The following is an 8262-nucleotide window of genomic DNA, read 5'->3' on the forward strand; positions in this document are numbered from 1 at the left end:
ATGTATGGCTTACACACATTAAAGTGTTATCTATCTTCTAACTCTCAGCAAGAAAGCAAATAAGTGTATTTCCACGCAATATAGAGTTGCACATCACAAGCACCTAAGTGGTGTCTGAGCTATATTTGGCTTGTTCTGCACGGTGGTGTTTACTTGACAATGTTTGATGAAGATTTCTGTTAGATCTACTGGGTGCTACCATTACACTGTGCTGATATTTTGTCTGACTCATTTAACTATACTCATTTGCACAAAAGGAAAGACACGTAGGTTACATACGGTTCGCTGTATTGGCCTTTATAACCACAGTGAGCACAGACGGCTCAGTGATGCTCTCCTGGTCCTTCGGGGTCTCCACACTCCTCTGCCTGTTGCATTGCTGTGGCTCAAACCGGTTGAAGAGACATGAGCTGATGATCTGGATGGAATTGGATATTTCTGCTTGGAATGCATGCTGTGCCTTCCCACTTTGAAGGTGCTGCAGGTGCTGCGCTCGCAGAGTCGAGTGACGCAGTGCAGATGGTAGGTGGAGAAGGTCTCACTCTGCTGCTCGATGAAGCGGAACCCGGGGAAGTAGAGCCTTTTGGCTCCCCCCGTTTTCCAGCATGGTGGTGAGCTGATGTATGGCGCACCTTTCAATAAAAGGCGAACCTCACAAGAGCCCCATTTGAACATCACACGGATAGGGGCAGTGCATAAATGATAGAAAGGCAGGAAGATGAAATCAAGACTAGGGCTCCCTTTGGATTGCACATATTATTATTATTATTATATTATTATAGGAAGAGACCTAGATATGTTTACAAGTTCAAATTTAAACTGCTGGACTGAGAGACAGAACCCAAGCCTTGAAGGACTGGAAGAAGCTCACAGGTTACAAAAAGTAGGAAGCTCTTACTTTTTGTTCAGAGAATATAGAGGGTTTTGTGACTTACGAGACAAACAGATTAAAGATGGAGGAGTTGGAGGGCTGCGGATTCACCGAGGCGTAGCACCGGCCCAGAAGAACAAAGTACCTGTGGAGAAAGAATGAGGTCCCCAGCACCGAGTCAGAGACTCCAGGTCACAGGTGGAATCCTCAATTTTACAATCTTACGTGGCAGTCACGTAGCTGCATGGGGACTAGGAGAGATGGAAATCTTCTTCAAATCTAGACATTCACTCAGGTTTCTTTGCATGGAGCCTTTCACATACTACTGACAGCCAGGCTGTGTATGTATAGTCCTGCTTATTGTGAAACTTCAAAGATAAAAGTAAAACCTTCTTACTTTTACTTTTCGCAAACCAAAAATGAAAAGCTGCCAACCAAATTTCTTGCAACTAAAAACAACTTTTAAATTGAAGTTGGTTAAGAGTAGACTCAGATGACTGCAGTACAAAAGTGAGCACACTCCTATTGAGACTTGTTATGGAGTGAATGTACAAAATATTTTTGGTAATAGCTAAAGCAGTTTGTACAATTCGGAATAGGGTAGTTTTAGCAACAAGCACAAAGCTGCCGTTGCTTTTGTTTACAATCCCTTTGTCATGGTTGTAGTTTTCAGTTGTAGTTTTTCCTTTTTTATTGTGTTCATTCATTCCTTGTTGTGTACCGTCTCATGTGTTCCTGTAGTCTCTGTGTTTTACCCTGTTCCATCCGTGTGTATGTTTCATGCTTCGGTTTCCTGTTTTATTTTGTAGTCTCTCTGTTTCTCCTGTGTCATGTCTTGTTTCACTTCCTGCCTTGTGTTTTCTCGGCCTCTGTGATTGTCTGCCCTGCCCTGATGTGTTCAACCTGTTCATCAGCCCTCATGTCACCGGTCTCTCGTTACTACCCTTATACCTTGTGTATTTAGTCTCTGTGCTTTCTTTGTCTCTTGTCGGTTCATCGTCTTCACTCCCTGTGTCATTCCCTGCGTCGCTCCTTTCTTGTGGTTTTGCCTTTTCTAGGCTTTAGTTTTCCAAGTGTTTTTTTTTTTTATTTTGGATTCTTTTGCCTCCCTGCCTGCCTGCCTGCCACAGGACACCTTCTGTTGTAATCCTTTTTTGTTTGTTTAATAAATCCTTCAACTCTGCCTGCTGCCTCCTCGTCGTTACACTCTGCATTTTGGGTCCAAGCCTGCTATGCCCCAGACCTGACACACTTTCTGCATTCTCTATTGTTTGCACTTGTAAATGTGTTACTTAACTCTCCTTATGACTCCTTTAATGTACTCATCTACTAGCAGCAGAATTTCTTTCCTGCTCCAGTTTCCTTTTTGTTTTGCCAGTTTCTTATTTCATCTGTATATTGTTGTTTCTTTGATATCTTCATTAGGTGTTTTTAACCAAAGTCTAACTCTGAAAAGTCACTAGTTGCCAGATAAATGTAGGTGAGTTCAAAGTAAAGTATCTCCCTCCTGAAAAGTAGTGGAGTAAAAGTGCTAAGAAGCATAAAGCAAGTAAGCAAGCAAGTACCTCGAAAAATAAAAGTCTGAAAGTTGTTCTTAAGTACAGCACTTATTTTTACTGTTATTATTACTGTTATTTGCTCTACACCTTTACGTAAGTGTAACAAATATGGGTCCAGTTCTGAACCAGCCGAAGAAAAAGCTGCGGGTGTCATGTAATGTTACATAATGGTTCTTACTGTGATGTCAGGTTGGATGCAGCCACCTGCACATAGGTGTTTTTTCCCAATTGGACACCCAGAGGTAAAATCAATCAATTTACGTCACAGAAATGAGGGCATGTAGTCTGTAGGAGAGGTGTAAGGTGACACCTGGTACAAGGCCATGCTGAGGGTGCTGATGAAGCTCCCATTTTTATCCTTCAAAGCAGTGGAGGAGGATGACCTACGAGGAAGAGAAGAATCAGATCACACATGGCACGTAAGTGAAATGTTAGAAGAGTTCATGTATTTCTTAACCCACATGTACACTTACACATCCACCTGGGTGTTGTTGATGAGATACTAGAAAATACTTGAGCTCTGTGTTGTAGGTGATCGTCCCGATGGTGGGGTCGAAGGCTCGCACCACCGCGCTGAAGTTAACTCTTTGGATGTTGGAGAAGTCTGAGAATATTTCCGTCCCTGGCGCGCTCGTGGTCTGAGGAATTATTTAATGGAGGCATGATTATTTAAGAAATGCTGAAAAATAAATGTTAGCCAACGTCTCTAGCACAGCGGGCCGCAGTGATGAAATCACACCCAGAAAGTGGAACAGTGTTCTCATTCTCCTCTGAAAATGAGAGTTGTGAGATTGCATGTGTCTGTGTTATATTAAGTCAAAAGCAGAGTGAAATTCTCTCTTTTCTTTACCCTTTTTTCCCACTTCTTGGCTGACTGGAAACACTCCGATACCCTTTCAACTTCTTAAATCCACTCAAACTCTCCCCAGCTAAAGGTTAACAAGTCCAATGATCCCCATCGGCCATGACTTCCAATCAGGACACTTCAATGATGCAATACTTACCAAGAAGTTACCCCCACAGGTGTTTCCCTCTTCGATGGGGAAGCTGAATCTGACCCCAGGAGCTGCCACCCAGGTGTCCAGCGTCCCCCCCACAGTCCACATTGTCCCAGATGACCGGGCAGATTTGAATGATGGCAGATGTGCCACACACCACAGCGATATCAGTGTATTCTGATGGTGATGAGATGGCTTTGTTATTGAAAGATTTGCATGTGATTTTCATTAATTTTAATAGAATCGTGCTCATCCAAACTACTGCTCAACATGCACATTCAGATTGGAATTGTGTTGTGAAATATATTGTGCCTGTGTGAACAAGTAGCATAGACAAGCCTGCAATTATTATATTAAAAATACATTTAAAATTACATAAGTGAAATAAATAGTTGAACCAAAGAACAAGAAGAACCAAAGTTACAGGTTTTTTTTTCGATTGCTTAAGCACTATTTTTAAAACAGGGACCAGATTTTCAGAACACACAATTAGCACAAACACGCACCCAATCAGCAGAACACCTCAGACCCTTTGCAAAATGAAACACTCTTGCAAAAACTATACACTAATTCATAAAAAACATATTTTGTTACCATATGAAACACACACGTTCCATATGACTTAATTCTGTTCGAACCAGATACACACTGCTGTTGCAAACCGAAAACACTTTTAGCCATTCTACTTCTCAGTGATTAGAGAACTGTAAATGAAGTACACAGAGAAAGTGCAAATATACAATAAGTCCACCAAACTCTACACAAGACCAATGCTACAGACTGAGGAAAATATATAATGTATTTCTCTCCATAGACCCAAATCAGTCAACATGTCAACGTGGAGAATCAACAACAAAACATGTCCCAGTTTTCATGATACTACAGTAGCTTGCATAACACTGTTAGCTCAGCAAACAACAGACAAACATAAAATACGGTATCCAGTACAGGTTACAATTACAGTAATAAAAAACAACACAAAAAAAAAAGATCTACAAAAAACTGAAAATACAGTACAGAAAATACTAGACTTACCTGCTGCATTTTATATAGTGCTTACACCTGATTGGTGTGTCTACAATTAAGCAATCATGTGTTTGCGCACCTGATGGCTGTGTTTCACAGGTTGGCTTATAGGTGTGGTCATTTGACAGTCAGTGCTTTGGAACTGCAAGGAAGTGACATCATGATATAAGTCTGTGTCTAATGTATACACGTGTGTGTAGTGTTTTGCAAATCCCTGTGTGTATTGTTTCGTAAACAGTGTGAGGCTGACATTGTGCTCATAGTGGTGCACATCTGGGCCAATGTTTTGCTCCTTGAGTGTAAGGTTTTGATAATTGTGTAATACTTTTGATTTCAGCGTGTAAGCAATCGGCAAAAACTGTAATAAAATCATAAATAGTGAACTCGTTATGGCTGTTTCAACAACTACGTTTCTTCTGTACACATTTACCAGTGCATTTAACAAGTGTGGTAGCCTTATTAAATATATCTAGTGAAAATTATAATCAATATGGCCTGCCTAAAGGTCTACATCTGAAATAAAATTGATGCAATCCAAAACAAATGAGTGAGATTGAAGATCACGCTCATCTTACCTGGTCGTCTGGCATATGCTTGGCAGTCAGATACGCTGAGGGCCTCTCGGGCCGCAGTACACATGGAGGTCAGGGTGAGGAAGCTGAATAAAGCCATCTCACTGCTCTGTCCTCTGTGAACAAGCTGAGGCAAACACACAGATGTCAAACACAGAAAATCCTCATAAATCCAGCACAATGCAGAAGAAGTCCCGAGTGGCCTTTTTATTTTATTTTTTTTAACAACAAAGGGCCACATTTAGATGCTGAATCCGTAGCTGTCAACTAAGAAAACTTTATTTGCCTTTTAGCCTGAATCTTGCCTTGTCAGTCTTTTTATCTGGTTTAGGACAAGAGAGCAATGGGCTCTTTTTTATATGGTAAACATGACCGTTGTGGGGTCACAACACTGTTTTAGGATTGGATGGTAACAGGTTCAATGTCACTATGGTGGGACTGCCTCAGTTCGCGTAAACAATTCACTTTTTGTGGCTGAGGTCCTCTCCTGGAGGCAAATGATGAGACCCAACACAGCCCCCTTCAAAGTTACATGCTTAAACAATGTCCATAAGGCTTTGTGACTTTATGTGTGAAACACAGCTTACTTTACCTGCCAATATGAAACTTAACCAAGTAAGAGTATGTATGGTTTGTGTTCACCTGGGGCCTCACACCTAATAGAGGAAAGAGGAGCTGTTGTCTTCTGATGTGTTTGGTGGTTTAATGTGACTTGTGTGACCGTTAATGTGACAAATTGGCACAAAAGACCTTTTATATGATATCTTTTGATTCTCATAATTCTCTTGACATGTTAGTATCAACAAACATGTTAGTTAGATTGACAATATGACTCACTTTTATCATGTTTAAGGCTTATGAATTTCTTATTTTTTGAGTGCAAATAGCATGACGATTTACATTAGAATATTTGTGTTTGAAGAGTCGATATTAACACACATTTAGAGCATCATTTGAAATGAGGTGAATGTTTAGGTTTAACCATAGACTGTAAATATTAATGGACAATGCATCCGGTTTGGCGAAGTGCTGCAAATGCGGAAGTGCCTTGAAGGACAGTTGGAAACCTTATCTTGTCAGGTGAGCCACCTGGGAAGGGAAAGCTCTAATCATCAAGTTGAAGGATGCGAGTCTCTGTCAATCTTTAGTACACAACCACACTGTCAAATACTGGACATGTTATTATTGTCATGACGTGTGCACTTAAACATGCCACACACACACACACACACACACACACACACACACACACACACACACACACACACACACACACACACACACACACACACACCCTCATACACACCCTCATATATTTTCCTCAGGTCTTTAAAGAATAAGTTTTCTTTGCTTGTGACTTGCCTGAACTTGGCTTCAGCATTCAAAGCCAAATCCCAGCCTCATTTCCATTTCGGGAGGAGGGTAGAATCAATTATCCCTGATAGTAAACTGAGAGGAGGGATGATAGCATTTATTCCTCTCATTTCAGTTATCTGTGGTCATTGTGGACGCTGAATACATCACAAAATGACTGTTGAAATGAGGGATTAGAGCGATAAAGAGCAGTGAATGCAGCAGAGCCGTGCGAGGTCACACAAGCAGCCGCAGAGTCAGACACGTGAGACACAGCTGCCGCCAAACGGACATTTATACATAGGTCATCAGAAAAGAAAATCAATATGGCAGAAATTGAAAGATTAATTCTAGCCGTCATAAAATGAGCTCTGGCAGTGTTTGGTATTTTGTTCACTTTCCTGGACATTGGACACCAACGAGGCCATGACATTTGGAAAGCTTTCACAGATATGTGTCAATATCAAAGAGAAATAATAAAACTTTACTGATTGTGGATAAATCATAATGGAAATGGCATGAAACCTATTTAAAGAATTATTTATTACCCACGATACAAAAGTGTTTCATTAGGCAGCCAGCCATATAGGATGTTCTGTTTACAGATATTGAAAAGACTGGCCAAAGCCAGGTTGTGCATACAAGTCTAAATATAAAATTGTACATTATATTACAGTTTTTCTCGATTTCTTGAAACCCTCACCCATTTTCTCAAAACTGTAAATACAAAACCAAATTCTCAAACTATATTCACAAAACACCTGACTCTGCTGGCAAAATCAAACAATGCTCTCAGATCATACACACTGCCAGTCAATAACTAAACACTACAGAGCATTCATTAGACATTACTTTAAAAATTCAAGAATACATGTGTCCAGGGCATGTAGTTACAGAAAAAAATGAATGTTTACTGTAATTCATGTAGTAAACACATTTTGCAATGAAAACCAAAAGTATATCACAACTTGTACAGTGAAGATACACTGCAAGTAGTGCAGGTAATACAGTTTTTCTCAATTGTTTACACACAATTACTGGTACTTGAGACACAATGAGCACAACATGTAACTCATGCACCAACCCCCTTAACCAATTCTGCTAAACTACAAGCACAATTCCTGCTTTACACTCAAATTGCAGTTCTAGAACACACTTTTTTCAAAACACTACACACAATTTCTCTGCATTTGGCACAATTTTCATGCAGAAAATCTCTTGTTTTCACAAGAAACACACTGACATTGAAATATGAACACTGACTCATCACATGGGCAAACACCCATCACACAGTTTTACAATTAGCAATCAGAGCTTTAGCATAAAAGGGCAACAGGTGAGTTCTTCTGTTTTGGAGCAACATTGGAAACAGAGGCAGAGCCAGAGGAGTGTGAGTAAGAGGAGGAGGACGGGGAGGACGAGGACGGGGAAGGCCAAGGACCATAGTCTCTGATGAGATCCGAGCCACTTTGGTTGATCATGTGGTCAACCATGGTCTAACAATGAGGGAAGCTGGGCAAAGAGTACAGCCAAATTTGAGCAGGTACACTGTAGCATCCATCATCCAGACTTTCCGAAATGAGAATAGGTAAGAAATACTCTCACTAGACAATTGCAGTACTACATATCAATACAGTACTCAGTGAGTACAGTAGTACAGTATTGCCTGTGGACTGTTCTGTAGGACTGTAAAAATAAAGTGTGTTTCAAGTATTTGGGAAATGTATTCCTACTTTGTATTTACAGTATTTTACTATTTGTTTAGCAGAACTGAAAGATTACCAACACAAGGTGGTCGGGAACGTCTTCTGTCTCCTGAACAGGAAACTGAAATAATCAACATGGTCCTAGAAAATAACGCTATAACATTACGGCAAATACAA

General features: G+C 40.4%; 1 pseudogene; it reads right to left on the bottom strand.

Annotated features, from left to right (window-relative positions):
• Positions 1 to 271: 271 nt before the first annotated feature.
• LOC120551719 lies at positions 272 to 5126 on the bottom strand (annotated as a pseudogene).
• Positions 5127 to 8262: the final 3136 nt, after the last annotated feature.

This window comes from Perca fluviatilis, chromosome 2 (assembly GCF_010015445.1).
Source record: "Perca fluviatilis chromosome 2, GENO_Pfluv_1.0, whole genome shotgun sequence".
Classification (NCBI taxonomy): Eukaryota; Metazoa; Chordata; class Actinopteri; order Perciformes; family Percidae; genus Perca; species Perca fluviatilis.